Below are 19,643 nucleotides of genomic sequence, written 5' to 3'. Positions count from 1 at the left end.
TGGGCCTAATCGCCCCCCAAGCCCCAACTCTTAATAGCATTGCCCTGGGGATTAGGTATCAACATGTGAATTCCAGGGTCCAGACAGTCACACGCAGCAGCCCTACACCTCTACCTCCAGCCCCACCACCTCCCTGACGAGGAACCTCCACTCCAGTCACAGGCTGGTCACTCCTGACACAACATGCACACCGGCCGGCCCTGGCCTTTGCACTGCACCTCCGCTGACTGGAACACATTTCCCCTGAGCACACACAGATCTGTCCCCTCTCCCTCCACAATCACTCTTCTGAAGGCTCACCTCCAACAGGCAGCCCACACCTCTTTAAAGCTGGGGGTCACATGCTCAGCCCCCTCACGCTGCCCATCACCAGCCCTCTGCTGTTTCTTTGCTGCTTGGCACCTTCCTATACAGCTAACTGATCTTGTTTCCTGTTGCTCTCCTCTCAATCCTCTTAGGACATAGGGCAAATCGCAGCACCTAGAACGGCTCACGGCACAGGCTAAGTACTTGCAAACAGTTACTGAATGAAGCTCAGGAGATAAGGAGAAATCTCCAACAGACCTCCCCAAAGTCAGTGTTGCCAAGATGAGCGGGCACGCAAGTGCAGGACAGTCCGCACTTGGCCGCCAGGACTCCAGGACTCCTGAGGCAGCAGGGCAGCCTCCTGCTCATGGCAGCACCACAGGAGGGGATGAGGGTACAAGCGACCTGCTCACCTAGTTGTGGGGGGTCGGCAGCAGTGGGCGCAAGCTGCCTGTGCAGGTGGGCAGCACAGGTGTGGGCACAGCAGAATCAGATGGAAAGAACGCCCAGTAGGCTGACAAGCTGGAACCCTTGTTCACACCCTGACCTCAAACCCCAGGACTGAGTCGCCCTCTCCAATAGGGCTTCAGTCCACACAACACCCTGCCCAATCACTCCATCACTACAAGTCCACCAGCTTCATCACCTGCAATCATAATCCATGATAAAAGAACCCCAGGTTACTGTGAGCCCCACAAACCATGTGTAAAATGCCACAAGCATCCAAAACACAGGAGGCACTCAACAAACATGAGCTAATTATAATAATGCTATCTTCAGTGCATAATGATTTTAACAGTAGAAACAAAGAATTGAAAAAGCAAAAGCTGTATTATACTTTGTCTCACTTTGCTATCTTTCTCCATTTCCTTAAATATCAAACTTAACTACTTTAATTCTATATACATCCAAGTGTCAATTTCTTAATTTTAAAACACACAAGTGGTTCTCAGTTGGTGATAAATAATTTCATTTATGGACCTATCTACTTTTAAAAAAACGTAACATATGCAAAACCCTAACTTGTAAAATAAATGTCTAGGAAAGCTTCACTTCATAAATGGATTCACCACTCTATTTGTTATTTCAAGCCAAAGTTCACAAGGTTCTTGGACTAGGGAGAAAGAGAGAGTGAGCTGAAACGTCAGAAGTTAATGCATCAGAAAGATGGTGCTGGCCCTGCTGGCCACCACCCCACGTCCCTGGCCGTCTAGCACTCTTCTCACCCTCCCTAGCACCGCAATCCGCCTATCTTCAGATGCCCGCACTTACTGTCCTCACTCTGTAGCAACAAGGCATAAAACTCTAACAAAGGACACACAGTTCAGTGGCAAGCAGGAGGTAACGTGCCCTCTGCAACACAGGCAGATCCCACGCAGTCACTGTGAGAGGAAAAACCCTTTTACCTTCAGCAGCTCAGGGTACCGGAGAGGCTGAGGACGGCCAGAGCCGTGGCTCAGAGAAGGAAGGATTCTTACTGGGGACTACTTCCATTGTCCTATTGATATCTGAACTTCTAGTGCCTCGCACACAACGGGAGGTTGATAAATGTTTATTCCATAAATTGCTAGCCCAGAAAAGCACAACAGCTAAGAAATAACGTCCAAAGACACTATTCTTAAAAATTTCTTATTTTCTTTGCAGATCAAAATGTATAAATCAGAAGACTAAGGTAATTTTCATATTAGGACATCTCAGATAACTGATTTTGTTCATTAAAACAAAGAGAAATGTGATTGGTGTTGCATGAAGCCTTGTTTTCTGCTGAATTATAAGTACAAAGCAAATTTTCTGAAGTCACATCCAGAACAAAAAGATTCTTCAGCCTGAGGCCACAACTTGTAGCCTTTGCTCCTGTCACAGACAATGTGTGGCCCAAGAAGGTCTCCTCAGAAGAGTGTTTCTAAATGCACAAAGTAAAATTCATATATTAAAAAAAAGACAAAGAAATCATCAGGTCACACATAAAACCAAGTATATCAAAATTTAATTCTAACCAATGACCACAGTTGTTATCATGGACCTTAAGAACTGACAGATGATGAATTAACTTGGAAAGAATACAAATACTTTTTGCCTAAACATTCCATGTACGTAGGATCTATAGTACCCTCATCATTAATAGCAGTCCTGTGACAGCTTGCCGAGGTCAGGACATTCTGTAGTTACTTGAAGTTTAAGACGCCTTGAGGATTTTATCTGTGGTAGAGCAAGCTGCAGCCATCTCTTGTTCCTATTAGGTGCATGTACTAAAATCATTTCTAAAATCGCTTTATCAGTACCAAATTAATGAGTAAACTAATGCTACATCTGTATCACCGTAACATCCACACTGCTCCTCAAAGATGGTGCCCATCATATCCGCACAATTCCTTCCTGAAACCAGGGCTCACGAACAGGAGCTCTGCACCAGCTGCAGTGTGCTCCTGAAGAACTCAGGGCTGCCTCGCTTTCTTGAGTCTATAACTAGGCTGCACCTGCAGTTAGAGCTGTCCAGCCACACATCCAGAAGGTATTTTAGAACGTAAATGTCTTTGCAGGACAGCTTAATCCACCACTCTAGAGATAAATTATTTGGGGAAAGCTGAGTTAAAGGGATGCTTCTGCTAGCCCAGAAGGTGAATTCCAAGAAGTCTCAGCAGGTAAGTTACTTTGATCTTAGTTTCTAAAAGCCAGTATTACCTTGAAATAGATAAAAACTTGGGGTTTTTTGGTACCAGGAATTTAACCTAGGGGCATTTAACCACTGAGTCACATCCCCAGTCTTTCTCTTTTTTTTTAATTTTAGAGACAGGATCTCACTGAGTAGCTAAGTTGCTGAGACTAGATTTAAACTTGCGATCCTCCCGCCTCAGCCTACCCAGCTGCTGGGATTACGTGTGTGCCACTGTGCCCAGCTAAAAAGTCCTTTTTAAATGTGTCTTCCTGAAACAAACTTCTAAGCAGTAGAAACCAAAACTGTATTTCTTGACACTACATGGTATAACATTTGAAACCAAACCATGTGAAAGATCTTGAATCACAGTACATGTTGAAATCTTAACAGTACTATGACTTTCAAGGAAAAGAATATACCAGGTGGAAAAGTGTGATACCATTAAACAGCAATCATCTTTCAGGGAAAATCAAGTATTTTTTAAACAAAATGCACAGGAATAAGAAAAGGCCTATTCCTGGTCTCTTATTTCTTGTACTTGTACTTGTGGAACTACACACAACTACCAATGAGTGTGATTCATGAACTTTGAATCAATCACTTTCATAGCTTATAACCAGTAAGGACAAACCTAGACAGACTGTCCAAAAGGGCTCATTTCAAAAGTCTCTAAATCATACAACAAAAACCTTGCTTTTCGGACTGTAAGTCCTACCTACAGTGAATCTATTTGGAGTTCCTACAACAACGGATAAAGCCTATGTTACTTTTGCAGAATAAGCGTTGCTCATTTTTCTCTTCTAATTTCTGAGAAGCCTCGACCATCATCATGGAAAGGAAAAGGCAAAACTTAAAACTGAATAATAAGTGAGCATCAATTTAATCAACCAAAAATTCACCTCTATCATAATTTCGTGTCAGCACTTGCTACTCCTTTCGAATAGTGAAAATCAAGGATTTTTTTTAAAGAAGGAATCAGATCGCAGTCAACTTCGGAAACTGCAGTTAAAAGCACTGCAGAAACGGCCTAGAAAAATCCCCTGTAACCCTAACGCACTTTCCCATGGGGAGCCCTCTGGGAACTTCGCGGACACATGAGCCCTGCGTTCTGCAAACTTCAGCCAGACTACACGGAGGACTGGCTCTGGCGGACATCGAAGCCCAAGCCGCTGTGGGGGCCGCCGCACCTGGGCGAGCCGGCCTGCCCGCGGCCTCCGGGACGCAGGTGAGCCCGCCCCCGCCGCCCCGCGACCGCGGCGCCTCCCGGAGCCGCCGCCCGGCCGCCGGCGGGAGGAGGCTGCGGGCAGGGCGGGCTGGACTGGCGTCCCGCCGGCGGGAGGCAGAGCTGGGGAAGCCGCGCGCGCGGAGGCTGCGGGAGGGGAGGTCACAGGAGGAGGGCTGGGGAGCTGCGGGCTGGACCTGCGTCCCGCCGGCCGCCGGGGAGGCCGCGGGAACCCAGGAGAGGTCGCGAGCGGGGAGGCGAGGCTGCGGCGCGGCCCGGCCAGCGCCCGCGGGGCCCGGAGGGCGCGGGTCTCCGAGACCTACCGTGAGCGCCGCGCTCCGGCGCCAGGCGGTGCGGCGCAGGTGAGAGCGTGGCCCCGAGTCCCGCAGAGCCGCCGCCGTCCGCAGACGCAGCAGCCGCCGCCGCACTGAGCTGGCCGACTGGAACCAGCAGCCTCCGCCGCCGGGAGCCGCCCCACGCCGCCAGCCCAGCCTGCGCACGCGCCGAAGCCGCTACCGCGGCTGAGGCGACACCTGCGCTCGCAGGTCCCAGCGCTGGCCCCGCCCGCCCGCCTCGCCCCGCCCCTCGGCGCTCCGCCCCTGGCCGCCCGCCCCGCCCACCTTGGGGTCGCCTCGCCCCGCCCGCGTCTAGTTCCTGGCGTCCGCAACGCCCGCGTCGCCCCGCCCGCGCCTTGTCCCCGACGTCTGCAACGCCCGCGTCGCCCTGCCTCCAAGATAGCCACGCCCACTCGAGCGGCTCCGCCCCTCACGCTGACCCCGCCTGCGCCCGGTTCCTGGCGTCGCGACTTGGTGTGAATGGAGGCGGCGGCCTAGAGACGCCCCAGAGGCGCTCACTGAGCTGCACTCCGAAGGAAACGGCGAATGAGACAGTGGCTGTTGCCGTGTCCTGGAGCTGTTACAGCCCTGGGGGTCCCGCCCTGCCCTCTCCGCCCCGGGACACCTGTTCTGCCCTCCCCTCCTGCCTTCCTTAACAACCCTGGGTATCCTCCCCTGCCCCACCCTCTTTACAGCCCTGGAGGACTTGCCCTGTTGTCCTTACAGCCGTGGGGTGACCTGCCCTGACCTTGAGCTGTTACAACCTTGGGGAACCCTAACCTGCCCCGTGCTGGAGCCGTTACAGCTGTGGAGGGACCTGCCCTGCCCTCGGAAGCGCCAGGACACCGCTGGTCCTCTGCCTCCTTAAGGCTTGCCTGCTTGCTCCATAGCTCGTGCTGTCGGTGTCCCTCTCCGTGTGACCCTGGCCCCAGTGCTACATCCTGAAGCTACTTAATACTGCCCCTTAGGTCTGCTTGGGCAGTCTTCCCCCTCCAGGACCTCCTCCTGTGCATGCAAGACTCCCCTGTCCATTTCAGGCCATACCCTTTCAGGCAGCAGTGTCTTGATTTGGTGTTCCTGATGGGCCTGGGCATCTTCAAATGACTTCTTGCTGATGCCGCTTGTCTGGCATCTGCAGTCGGGACAAAGTCCATTCCCTGTTTCAAATAATGGCACCCCACTACCCAGGTGGGAAAACCATGATGCCGGGTACTTCTTCATTCCTTCTATGCTAATATCAAGTGTTATTGACTCATATCCCCAAGTCTCTGAGATTCACCCCCTTTCCAGTCTTCATTCAGTATTTCCATCTTTCATCGTTTCCTCTGACTCATCCCTTGAACTATTGCAATATTCATACATGCCCTACAGTTAAGTCTCCCACTGAACCAACATTCTCCCCATAGTTTTCTACCATAAAAATGAGATCATGGTACTCCTCTGCCCAGAGCCTTTTCAGACTCCCCGTCACCAACAGGGCTTTTCACGATCTTCCCCCAGGCTGCCAACTTCATCTGCCATTCTTCCCTGGACTCCACACTAGCCATTCTGTCCCACAGGCTCTCTCAAGATCCTGCGAGTTTCAGTTGAGTGCTTTCCTCCTCCAAGGGTCCTTTCAGAACTCGTCCTTCCTTTACCCCTTTTGGACTTCTATTTTAACAGTCATGCTGTACTAGAATCATTTCTCTGTGTGCCTGACAGCAACTGCCACTCCCCCTCTTGAGAAATAATGTGAACTGTGGGTAATAAAGCCTTTTACAACCTGCCTTCCTCATTACAGATTACAGAAGCGTAACTTCAGCTCTCCCTGCTCAAGAATTTGGCCAAATCCTGACTGTAATTTTTTCCCATCATATAATTTCCAACTCTCTACCAGTTCTCTGCAGACCTCCACTCTGATCTTTAAGCAGCTTGGTAGTAGTCCCCAATGTAAGCATACAGAGGGCAGAGTCTGAAGCAGATGACAAGATGGGAAATGGACATTGTGCTTCCAGTTGGATCAGAGTTGCTCCCAGAAGACTTGGTGTTAGAAAGGTCACATTGTAGATGTAAACTGTATCACCTCTCAGTTCCTGTCAGTCCTCGAGGGACATGATTCAGTAGCTCCTGATGGGTGGACCCACACATATAAAGAACACTCTTTGCTCCCTGCGCCGGCAGAGGTATGAAAGGGAGCCCACTGCTTAGAGTGCTGAGAACACACCAAGTGTGCTCAGCTGCCACCCAGCCGTGGTACTCTGGGTTGACGACCACCCAGACTTTGGGAAGTGTGCTGCCCTCTGACTAGACCCAGCCTCCCACTGACAAGGATGCACAGCTTTCCATCCTGAGGGGCTGCGACCCAGTGTTTCAGGAGGCAATAGCAGCAGCAGGTGTGCAGGCCCTGACTGAGCTGGGTGGGGCGGAGCCATCATGGCAGGGAGAAGCAGGGGCTGAAGGTCAAATCGGGGTAGGACACCAGGCAAGACCCTTTCTTCCCAGCCATACTAATGGGGAGGACCAGCAGGTATTTCCTGACCAAGCCTGGAGAGCAGAAGCCTGGTTTTAATTGTAGTCCTATGCACAGCCCAGTGCCTGGCACAGAGGCCTAACACACATGTCTTAGCGGGTGGAGTGGAAAGCTGGCAGTTCTCTTGATCTCCTGACTTTGAGAGGGCTGTGTGGGCCAGAGTTGCTGGAGAAGACTTCTGTAGAAGCTCCAGCTTTGCAGATTAGAGGCAGGCGCGTTTGAAGGCAGCAAGGAAGTGACGTGACTGGAAGAGCCAGGCTTTGGGAAGAGATGAACAGGCCGGGGCAGGGCTTTGGGGAGGCCTTGTAAGCTCTTGAATGGCGTGATTCATATGGAGTCAGATGCCAGGAAGCATAGCATCGTGTAGGCAAGCAGAGATGCCTTCGTGCTGTGACTCAGGATGCCCCTGCCACAGCAGCCCGGCCACAGCTGCCTCCCGGGCATGGCACCTTGCCCTTTCTGTTGTCCTCTTCTCATGGCCATCCTCCTCCTCAGCTGCTCTTGTCAAGCCGGCACTTCCAAACTATTTTAGACACCACCATGATGTGCCGATCCGAACCTCCTTGGTCCTCATGGTATTGAATCCACAGGAACATGTGGACATGTTACTCCCGACTTGAAGTTGATCATGAGAATCGTCACACAGAATGAAATCAGAACTGTTTCAAGGCCTGCAGGGCCTGAGGACCTGCCCCTCCTGAGCACCACGCCGCAGAGTGCTGTGTGTCCCTCTCCCTGTGTCCTTGGGGTAGCTCTCAGTCAGGCCATCCCCTCTCCTGTGGGACATGGCGGAAAACATTTTTGGTTGTTGTCTTGAAGTTAGGGTGCTGCTAACAACCTACTACGGACATGACAGCCTACCTCAGCAAAGAATTTTACAACCCTAAATCAGGTGTGAAAGGAAGAGTAACCCACCCTGGGACGGTACCCCTGCTCGACCCAGCCTCTCTGGAAAGTGTCTTGTTCTGGGGCCCGCTGGTCTCTGCCTCGCCCCAGCCTGGCGCCACCTGGCAGCTGTTCACTTGGTGTCTGCTCTGCTGTCTCTGGGAAGATGGCTCCTGGAGGACCTGCCTCTCCTGGTCATCGTCCTTCTGTCCGTCCTGCTGTGGAACATGCCGTTCACCTGTGACGTCGACTCCAGTGGCACACGTAGCCATGGGTGAATCATTCAACATCTTGGGTAGTATCTACCACAAGTCTATGAAAGGAAACTTGATGATAGCACTTTCTTCCATTTTTTTCTGTAAAATGAAAATCCAGTTACCAAGAGAGTGGAGTGAGGACCCAGGAAGGACTGCGGAGCTGCACAGCCATGCGCCCCACATGCCCTTCCACGGTCTCCCCTCTCCTCACAGCAGAAACCACAGGTGGAGTTACACTGTGACCAAGGAGCTGTCTAGGAGGTGGTAGACCTCGGGCCAAAGGAAAGGAAGGAGAACAGGACCTAAAAATTAAATTATGATGTAGTTTTCATGTGCACATCAACAAACCTATTTCCAAAGTACATTCGGAAGTATCTGGTGAGCATACATTTGCTTCAGTTCTTTCAACTAAGAAAATCTCTGCTGAGGACATACATTGTTTTGTCTTTCCTGCTTCATAGCAGATCCACACTCTTATCCACAGGACAGCTGGGGCCCCGAGTGGGGCATTTCTCCCTTTTCTGGGAACAGGGACTGGCATGCAGCTGCTTCTGGTTGATTAGTGTCCTTCCCAGAAGTTTTCAAGTCAGAGCTTTTAGGAAAGGCACCTTCTTCTCTGGTCATGAGCCCGAGCTGCTGTCGCAGTGTGCCTTGATGTTTGGAGCAGCTGGTCTAAAAGAAGGTGGCAGAGATGGGTGGAAAGGAGACCGAAGTCCAAGGGTTTTCTATCCTTCGTGGGGAATTCAAGAGCTGGTTGTTCCCTGGTCTCCTGGAAGCTGTGCAGCACGACATGTCGTTAAACATCAACGGTCAACCTCAGTGTCACCACCATCCAGACCAGCTCCTGCCTGACTGAGACCCAGTGGTGGTGCATCCCAGCCCTGGCCTCTGCTGCTGGTGACCAACTGTGGTCGGGCGAGTGCTCAACTTAGACCGTTTTGTATCCCACACGTTATTTCACTTTGAAGCATCCTAATTTTCTCATCTGTAAAAGTGGGACAAGAAATAACACGTATGATGTCTTTTGATACTAAAAGCAACTGCACAGGCCAAAGTGCTATTGGCACGGTCACCAACCCTGTGTCACAGGGGGTGCTGTAAGCAGCTAGGTGCTGTTTGTGTACCCGATATAGTCTGGATGCGCAGGAAACTGGGTTCCATCTGGCCCAGACACCCATTCTCTGGAGGACCATCCCCACTACCCGCTTCCAGTCTCTGTCCCAACAGGACGATCCAGCTGGGACAAACCTGACGCTCCTCAGGGCAGCCCATAACTTCTGTTAAAGACTTCTCCAACTGATAAGAAATTTTCATCACCTTGGCAGCAACAGAAATCTATATTCTCTTTCCATCAGACACTACTTAACTTTGAAAATATATTTTGTGTTTTGAAGTTAAAAATATTTTCTCAGAAAATTTGAAGACCCAGTGAATGCTAGACTAATTCATCCATTCATATTTATTATATTTCACATGCAACATACTTAAAACAGTGACTAAATAAGAAAAATCAGAACTACAGGGAATTAAAATGAGTAAAATGTCAGGAAATAAAATGAGTAAAATGTCAGGAATTAAAGAGAACAAAACAGCAGAAGTATGCCCAGGCCAGCAGCTCAGCGCTGGCTCTGATCCCAAGCCACATGTGGAAGGAGGTTGGGGTCATGGGTCACGTCTGCAAAGCGTTTTCCCGTGGGCTGTCAGGAGGCAGGCTCCTTCAGGGGGGCTTGCCTCGGTCCATGGCAACACGTCCTAGCGACACGTGCCTGCCCGCGCAGGGACGGTCTCCACATGCCTTGCGTGACTCAACTCAAGGTGCACTTTTGCTGTCAACCTTAGAAAAAAAAAATACAACACCCAAAACAAGACCAGATTTTTGCAATTAGTTGGATTGTGGTCTGGGGAAGTTTTTCCTTCATGGTTCAGATAGTTATTTTTGTTAGGACAGTTCAAATAAGGTTATTTTTAAATATTTTTTGTCTCTCTCACTTTGTTAGCCATTTAAGTTGATATTAAAAGTACTGAATTTTGTAATCAACAGAAGCCAGGTTTCCTCGGTCTTAGAGCCGTCGTCACTTTTGGACACACCTGCATGTGTTGCCTAAGGGCACAAGCGACTCCACCATTGTCCTTCTTCCTTCCTTCTTTCAGTTGGTACCGGGGACGGAACCCAGGGTGCTTACCACTGAGCCACATCCCCCGCCCTCTTTAGCTTTTGTTGTGAGGCAGCCTCACTGAGATGCTCAGGCTGGCCTGGAACCTGCGATCCTCCCACCCCAGCTCCGGGGATGCAGGGGGCAGGCGGCCCCTCCACTCCTCACACACAGGACCGCTCCCTCATGGACTCCCTCTGCCTGGGCCTGCAAGCTGAGTCCCATGCTGTCTCTCATGCTGCTCCTGGTTCAGGCGTCAGGGTTAGCCGTACCCTTGTGGACGTGTGGGGCAGCTGCATGCCTGTGTCCACTCCAGGGCTGCTGCTGACCCCAGGGCAGTGTCCGGAGTACTTGGGAAGCACAGCTCTGGGTGTGCACAGACCGGGGCTTGGGTTCCATTGCCGGTGTGGGAGCACAGTCCTCAGCTGCTCCAAGCCTGATCCTCTGTGACCCAGCTGACCCCAGCTGGATGGCTGCGACAGGACCCGAGCTTACCAGCCCCTGTGGGCATCTATTTGCACGGTTTTTTAGATTTTTTCTGGCAATAGGACAACAGAATAGACAGAAGGAGTGTCCGTGGACAGCACTGGACCCTCCTCCCTCGCAGAGCTGCTGTGTGGCATGGGCAGGTGGCTGTACCTCCCTTCGCTCCTCTTTCTCCCTCCACAAATGGAAGGGCAGGTCCTGGACCTCAAGCCCTGAAGGCAGCTTTTCCAGGAGCTGCCTGACCCTGATAGTCAGGAGCCACATGCTTCCACAGATTCTTCCTCGACTTTCTCAGCTACACTGCCATTTGAACACTCAGGTGCTGCTGATACACCATGCAGTGTCAGGCACAAAGGGCCCTGGGGAGACACAGGCCGATGGCTCGGTGGAGACACGTCCCTCAGCAAGCTCTCTGGGCAGAGCCCAGGAGTGCGGGAGGGTGAGGAGGAGCAGTGAGGCCCTGTGCTGCCCTGGCAGCCCAGAGCAGAGGTGGAGACAGGCCAGCCGTCTCTGCAAGCTGTTCTCCAAGGGGGTCTGGGGGTACGTGCCGCTCCACTCCGTCTTAAATCTTTTACAAGTGAGTTTGTAACATTTCATAGCTAAGGTTCTCTAGGCTCCAGCATGGGAAGGGGCCTCAGAGACCTGCTGGTGGAAGTCCTTGCTGTACAGATGGGAAACCTGGAGCTCAGGGCAGTGCACCCACCAGGCTGGCGGCAGCACTGGTGAACCCGGTGGGTCAGCTCCTGAGCACTGGGACCTGCCTGGAACGACATTCTTGCCTGAAATGTTAGGAAGTTTCGCGAGAGAGGCTGCCAAAGTGCAGGCCACTGTCTCCTGCGTTCAGAGATGTGACAGACACCCGCAACCCGTGCCCATCTGAGGACAAGGGAAGGGACCAGGAGCACCTGGCACACGGGGTTTCACTCTTGGGAATCCTGGTATCTATGGTAGTCTGACCTTAGGAATAATGTGAGGTGATCAGAAATTTCCCACCTCGAGGCACACCAGAGAGCCCGTGACCCGCACACGCGTGCAGCACACGTGCACACACGCTGCATCTTGGACAGACTCATTTGTTAAAGTACTTCTTTAAGGAGCACCCCCCTCGGGGAGGCTGAGGCAGGAGGATGGCAAGTTTAAGGTAAGACGGGGCCATTGAGCAAGACCCTGTCTCAAAATGAAAAGTAAGCAGGGGTCGCTCGGTGCTGGGCTCCCGGCTCTGCCTGGAGCAGGAAGAGGAGCGCAGGAGAGCCACACAGGCTCCTGCCACCGGCCGGAGTCCAGGCCCCCATGCGCTGCCCTGCAGCCCATTTCTCTGAAAAGATGACGTAAACACCCACCGATGGTGTTTCCAAGCTGAGCTTCCTGTTGAAATTCACTTCACAACCAAAAGGAAAAGGGGAAATTAAGACTCAATGTTTGGTAATGTAAAAAGTGGTTGGAAAATATTCAATGATGGGAATATTTCAAAACAAGTAGGAACATCTTTAAGGAAGAAACTTAGTAGCATGTTGAATTTATTTTTAATCCTTAACTGCTCCGGTTCCTGACTCTTTCATACTCTTATCTGTAAAACAAGCCCTGCAGGAAAACAGCAGCTAACTTTTGTCAAGTAATAGCCCTGGTATGTGTGTTAAAGTCTTTTTACACATTTTAAGATAAAAGTTTTCTGATTAAATTGTTTCTACAAGTTTTGTTCTGCTAATGTTTCAAAGCCTGGAATGTGTGTGTGTGTGTGTGTGTGTGTGTGCGCGCGCATGTGTGCGTGTGTGGTGATGGGGTCAGATTCCTTTAATTCTGAATTACTCTCTTTATCAAATTAGAATAGTTTTCAATCCTCAGCACTGCAAAAAAAAAAAAATTAGAATAGTTTTAATGTGATACAAAGAAGCTGTTTCAGTGACTGGAAACAGTGCCGACATTTAGACCTGAGCCACTGGCCCTATGTGGAACAGTAGGGTGTTTGAACATCCTAAACTGAAGCCTACAGCAAGAAGGGTCCTTGATACTGCAATTGGCTGCACATGAACACAGTTAGAACTAACCCAAAGTTTCATGAAATGCTTTCCCTGTGATTCAGATTTACTGATATTTTACTCTATTTCATTTAAAAAGCTGCTAATTATAGCTAAGTAAATTGTTTTCTGGACCCCTCACAAAGCACAACTACAGTTAGAAAGACAAGGAGCAAGAGGTTTTCACTGACAGGAGCAATGTTTACTGTTTTCTTTCATACAGAATGGAAATTTACTTTCATCCAGGCAGGGAAAAAAATAGACTCAGTGTGGTTTATGAGTGTGGTTTATGAACTAGTTCATTTTCTATTTCTATGACAAAATACCTCAAGCTGCATGCTTTGTGGAGAAAGAGGCTTATTTAGCTCATGGCTTTGGGGGCTGACAGTCTGACATCAGGCACCCTCATCTGTTCAGCCTCTGGTGAAGGCCTTGTGACTAGTGGCATCACAGTGGTGTCACAGTGAGGTGGCCTCACAGTGGGGGAACAGGTGCAGAAGAACCCCATGCCTAGACAGGAAGTCAGAGACTAGGCGCCCGCTTGTTTGTTGCCTCGCTCCTCGGGAGCTAACTGGTATCCAGAACCACTGTAACCCTGCTTCAAGGAGGTGCCCGTGTCCCAGTCACCTTCCGCTCACCCACCTTGCAAAGCTGGCACCACACTGGGAACCAAACCTTGGGAGACATGTCAACAGCATCTGAACCCATGGGACGTGGTCACATAACCTTCCCAGAGTTGCCAAACAGGACTTCACTCTGTGGCTCCACATTTTACCAATGTTGCCTTTGCTCGGTTTTCCTTCTCTGTGGTTGTAAACACCACATACACATCTCTATCTGTGGATCGCCAGCAGGAGAGGTACAGATCGTCTGGGGGCTAAGCCTGCTCTGCACGCGGCCAGAGCAGAGTGAGATGGTGGGGCATGTCAGAGCAGGAGTCAGTGGTCCCAACCAGTTAGGCCTGGGGTGTAGAGTCAGCTGGCTCCTTACCCTCCCCAATCTCAGGTGCATTCTGCAGACGAGATTGGCCTAGAATGTCTCAAGATAGCCTCTAATTCTCAAATTCTTTGGTTCTAAAAAATGCTTCTTTGTTTAAACCAAAAAAGAGTGTTTTGTGGTGCTATTAACATAGTATTGGGGGGTTGCACGTGGCAAGGAGAACTTATTCTTTGTCATCTAGAATATCTGTGTCCTAACAAGAGGACGTTGATGTGAACCGCAGGGCGAGGAGCATTTCGATGGTTGGGGTTGTTAGCCATAACTGATAAAGACACACACATATGCATCTTGAAACATGGCATTTTTCTGTGTTGCTGTAAGTTTGACATGTACTGATTTAATGTAGCACCAAGGGTTTTAACATTTTAAAGTTTTTGATGGGTTTTGATGCGTTTGAAGAGGACTTGCTGTAAGTAATTGGCACCATGCTGGCCCCTCTTCCTGTGTACTAGAAGTAAGAATATATTTCTTAAGGAAATAGGGCCGATGCTCACTTTTGGCTTTATGTTCCAACTAGGTACAACCCTGGAGTAACCTAGGGCCCACTGAGCCAGGGCCTGCCACAGATCATGGCCTGCAGCAGATCAGGGTGCGGTGGGAACTGAGACTGAGAGGAGCGTGTGAAAATTGGGAAGGAGTCCTGCCTGTGTTTTTGAGGTGAGTCGGGAAAAAAGGAAAGGGTTGTTCTCATTGTATCATGTCTGGGCATTTTCCACTCTCTCAGTTGATAGAGGAAGTCCTCCCTTTCACTGATTATGACTTCCAGATGCCTGTTCTCTTTCTTTTTTCTTTCTTGTATTTATTTGCCTGGAATCCAGGGCCTCATGCATGCCAGGCAAGCACTTCACCACTGAGCCCCATCCCCAGCCCCAGATGCTTAATTTCTTTAAGCGAGGGACGTGGGGTGATTGCTTTCACTCATTCCTTACGGGGATGATGTGTCCAGGAAGGGGTGGGCAGGCGGGATGCTGCTCTTGACTGACAGGACACACGGGGGCACCTTGGGCTGTGAGCAAAGCGCAGCGCCCTGCAGGCCCGGCCTGGAAAGCTCCTTTGTCCTGTCCTCAAGGCAAGTGCGCTGGGCCAACACCCGGAGTGCTCAGGAGAAGGCAAAGGCCTCAGTCAGCTCCTGAGCTGCTGTGATGTGGCTCTGGGTGGGAGAGGAGCCGGTGCTGTTGCCCATCCCAGACAGTTCACATCCGAGCTTCTGTTTCTGTTTAGGGTACTCGCTGCAACATACATTCGTTCCAAGCCAGGGTCACGCCTGTTCATTCTACAGCAGTGCCCATGTCATCTCTAAGTTCTAAATGCTGTTGCCTTCTTACTGTGCCATCTTAATAATTCCTAGTACATTTACAGTGATACCTAACATTTATTGAGCACTTACTATGTATCAGGGGATATAGGTAATAAAGCATCATTTTAAAGAGAAGTACTAATATTATCCTGCTAATTCAGATACTTTTATTTAACAAATATCTATTTTCTCGGTAGGTAGCAGGCACGAACACGGATGACACAGGAGAGTGCTGCCTCTGGACGGGACCCGGGCCCTGGCGGGGTCTTTCTGAGGCTGCAGTCTGACCCCAGGCCCCTCCCTGGGGGTCTTCCGACTCCCTGCATTCTCTAGCCCTCCCCCACCCCATAGTCATTCCTCCTAATACGACTCTTGCACGTTTGATCCCATCTTGGCCACTCTTCTCAGGTTAGAGAGTAAAGAGAACTAAAGGCACAGGCAGCGGCTAAAAACAAGCTTAGACAGTGGTCAGTGATGGTCTCAGGAAGTGCCATCGCGGCCTGTGGTTGGGAGACCCATTTCCAGAGTGGAACAAATTCCCAGGGGTATCAGCACTCGGGCAGGCTCTGCATGAGAACCCCTCAAGCACAGCGGCCCTTGCGTTCTACTGGTGATTGAGGGCAGAAAACATGAGAGCGCATCACGTGTGTGCTGTCCAGGCGGAGGCTGCCTGCGGAGGCCGTGTGCAGAGACTGGAGGGCCGAGCTCGGCCCTGGAGCCTACCTGGCCCGTGGGCGCTGTGGTTGCTCCAGCCTGCATCCCCTCCTCCTTAGGACCCCGGTTCCTCTCCCTGGGCTCTGCTGGGAGCTGCAGCGTCCATGCTACTTCTCTGGTCAGCAGTTCAGGGAACAACACTGAATCTGTTTTTCCCTCTGATTCTTTCCAGTCCAATTTCCCGAAATGTCTCCACCGCCTAAGTTGCTACTGAGTGGGTTTCAAAATACTGCACAATACGGAATAATAAGCACATTCTTATTTGGATCCAAACTTCGAACTCTTAGAAATAACATTCTTGCCTTTCCCTCTTTGTCCATATTTACCAAATCTTCCAGTGAGGATCATATTGTGTTGAGAAACCAGGGGAAGTTTATATCTAAGGTCAAAATCTAACTTCTCTATTTAAGGGATCCAAATAGGAACACACACTCAAAATCTAATAACCTTTGACTCTAAGTTGTTGAAAGCCTTACACTGTTTTACATGCTCCATCTTTACTCCTGTCAAAGCATTATCGTTTTTAACATATTCTTTTAAATATTTGTGAAGTGCTGTGGCCAGTGGGTTTGGAGTGGATGCCCTGCACGTTCTGCAGACGGTGGTGCTCTTCCACCTGCCAGAGCGGCTGCCTTCCTCCCCCGGGGCTGGATGGAGCTGGAGGGCGAGTGTTTTCTTGAGGAAAGGAGCTTTCCAGGCAGCCCGTCCCAGGCATCACAGAGAGCGGTTGTGTCCCCGAAGTCGCAGTGACATCATGCAAGTTTTATCTTGCATAAGCAGCCCAGTGAGGAAGTTCCAGAATGAATAAGTCTGCTGGCGCAGCTGTGCCCCAGTTGAAAAGTTCAGGCTGTTCTTTCCAAACCCAGGACTGGACATTTTGCTACGTTTCAGACTTTGCAAGAGTATCTGGCTCCCTCCGTGCCCACACTTCTAAAACATTTATAAATGGGTCTATTTAAGAAATGCAAAATTCTAAATGGATGCAAAAAGCAGTTACTTTGACTAAAATGATTGTCTCCATTTGGCTGATTTTGAAATAACCAGCAACTAGTTATCTTAGTTGTCCTTTCAGATGCTGATTAGGAGGTGGGAAGGACTCGGTTGGAGAATGGTTTGGGAGGTGGAGGTCGGAAGCCAGGGCGGTCTGCTGGTCACTGGTGCTGCTCTAGTGTCCATCTGAAGGGCTTTGCCCAGCTCCTCAGTCCTGCCAAGGGGCTGGGAGGAAATTGGCTTCAGTAAAGCAGGAGCTGAAACCTCCCCGTCAGAATGTGCTGGATTTAGGGTGCGGACGGCGTGACCTTCTTCCTCTGAGGGCTGTTCCTGCGTGTTCCGCACTGGTGGCCTCCTTCAGCTTCTGGCTGTCACTGCCCTGGCTTCTCCCCTTCCGCCCCTTCTCTCCTTCCGTTTCCCTCGTGAGGTGGAAGGCTGCTGTCTTCTGCCTCCACTCTGCACGCCTGCCTGAGTCTTCAAGCTGACCAGTGCCCAGGCTCCTGGGTAAGAAGCCTCTCCGTTTGTAGCTGCGTCTGTGCAAATTGGAGATCTTAAAAATCATTTTTCTAAATATAATAAAATGAAATTGTCTGTCTCCGTGTAACAAAATGCAAAGATGTGTGGCCGTGTCGTGGAATGGCTTCAGGCCGAGTGTCTGCGGGAAGAGATGTGGAGACCGTGGGTTCTCAGAGCCTGTGCTCCGCACTCTTCCCCTGAGTGGGCTTCACTCCTGCGGGGTGTCCCCGGGCTGGTCTTCCCTGGGAGCTGAAGCTGAGAGTGTTTGCAGCCCTCCTCGCGGACGGTCGGGAAGGGCGCGGCAGGCGAGCGGAGGCCTGTTGAGCAGAGCTGCACTGGCACTCCACAGCCACTGAGTCGCGGCTGCACGATCTGTCCCCGCCCCGCCACTCCCGTGTAAATGCAGGGAGAAAAGACGCCACCATGCTCCTGCTGTTCCAAAGACAATAGCACGCTCTTCTGAGGCCAGTGGAACCGCCCTCCGTGCTCCTGATTCTTGACTGTTGGCATCTCTGCCGGCGTCAGTCAAGCGAGAGCCAGCGACCTTGCCCGGACAGTGGGAAGCACGAGAGGGAACTTAGCCTCACTCTCCTCCAGTCTTTTGAAGCCGGCCTGGGATTCTGCCCCCTAGACATCCTTTCAGACTGCCGGCTGCCTTTCAGCAGGAGACAGACAGACGCCGTCATCACACAACTCACTGCTGAAGGCGTTGGGACGATGCACTGAAGTCACCCATTTCAAGATGCTAATAAAGAACTAAACCACTTCATCTAGACTCATAATAGAGCTTGGCACAGTGGCTCACGCCTGTGCTCCCAGTGGCAGAGGAACTCAAGTTCAAGGCCAGCAACAGAACAATGGCTTTCACTCAAAATAAAAAACAAAGGGACGGAGATGTGGCTCAGGGGTAGGGCGGGTGAGCTGGGGGTTCAGTCCCCAGTACCACATGCACACACACAAAGCATAATAAAGGAAGACTAAGATTTTTAAGATCAAAATAAGCAAACATGGTACAATAGGGACCTCATAAATTTATCACAGACGGCAATATTGTTATTTTAAAACAAGAAAACACCAAAACTTATGTATAGCATTAAGAAATATCTTAAAATACGTCCTAAGGACATTTGAGATTATTCAGGTTCTCCACAGTGATGCTATGAGCACAACGCTGGCTGTGCTGCTTTCTAGGGACGTACTTTTTGTAGCCATCTGTACAGGTTTCTCCACTTGCACTCCAGAGGATGAGAGCTGCAGTCCCCTGAGCAGCGTGTGGGCTGGGCTTAGGCCACGCCATGCCCCGCTGCCTCCCCTGCCTCTCCCCTGCCTCCCCTGCCTCTCCCCTGCCTCCCCTACCTCTCCCCTGCCTCCCCTGCCTCTCCCCTGCCTCCCCTACCTCTCCCCTGCCTTCCCCTGCCTCTCCTCTGCCCCTCCCCTACCTCTCCCCTGCTTCTCCCCTGCCTCCCCTGCCTCCCCTGCCTCTCCCCTGCCTCCCCTGCCTCTCCCTGTGCAGCCTGCAGGGAGCACTCAGGGACACAAGCCCCGACAGGGTGAGGTTGGGCTTACCCTAAGCACAGGTCAGGTGCTCCCCAGGCCTGCTCTGGGGTCTCACTTCTCGGGAGCCTGGGACTCCGGCCATGTCAGGCCCACATCAGTGGACACTGCTGTGCGCTCGGGCCTGGGGGTTGGTCAACTCTTACTCAGTCCTGTTGCTCAGTACGGAGCTCCTGGAACCCGAGGAGCTGGGTGGAACATGGATGGACCTTCGGGAGAACCACTGTATCCGTCTTCTAAGGAAGCTAACCAGCATCCCAGGACCTGTGGAACCTGGATTCCGAGCTCAGGATGGTCCTGAGAGGGAGGGCATGAAGTCCCTGCAGCTGCTGGCTCTCAGAGACTCAGGAGTAAGTGGATCTAATAACCGGCTGAACCCTGGACAGTGTCATCCAGCAGAATCACCTGGTGATTCCAGACACGATGGGGAGGACACAGAGCTCAGAAGGCCAAGGAGGACGGACAAGGGACTTCATCCAGACCCGGTTCAACCTGGCAGCCAGGAAGAGCCCAAGCCCTTCCCCAGCAGTAAGAGGGCCCCTTCCCCATCCCCTCTCCCAGGAGAGCCTGCGTGAGCCCAAAGCCCTAGCCGGGTCTGCCTCTCCATTCTGCTTAGAAAATTTGGTCGCACTGACTGGTAAGATGAGATGGAGACGAAGCTTTCTAGCTTCCTCTCCCTCTGCGCCTTCTCAAGGAGAAGGCTGGGGTCTAAACCGGACGGACATGAAGTCATGAATGAAGACAGGCGA

At 51.2% G+C, this 19,643-nt stretch overlaps 1 protein-coding gene across 1 annotated transcript in view; it reads right to left on the bottom strand.

Moving 5' to 3' along the window:
- Usp53 (ubiquitin specific peptidase 53) overlaps positions 1-4,680 on the bottom strand; it is a 71,048-nt gene extending 66,368 nt beyond the window's left edge. The window contains exon 1 of the mRNA XM_047566910.1: positions 4,508-4,680. The gene's annotated coding sequence lies outside the window, so the exon portion shown is untranslated. The remainder of the gene's footprint in view (positions 1-4,507) is intronic.
- Positions 4,681-19,643: the final 14,963 nt, after the last annotated feature.

Source organism: Sciurus carolinensis, chromosome 10 (assembly GCF_902686445.1).
Source record: "Sciurus carolinensis chromosome 10, mSciCar1.2, whole genome shotgun sequence".
Lineage (NCBI taxonomy): Eukaryota > Metazoa > Chordata > Mammalia > Rodentia > Sciuridae > Sciurus > Sciurus carolinensis.
The sequence above is the reverse complement of the archived record's forward strand: the minus strand, read 5'-3'. Positions and strand labels throughout refer to the sequence as shown.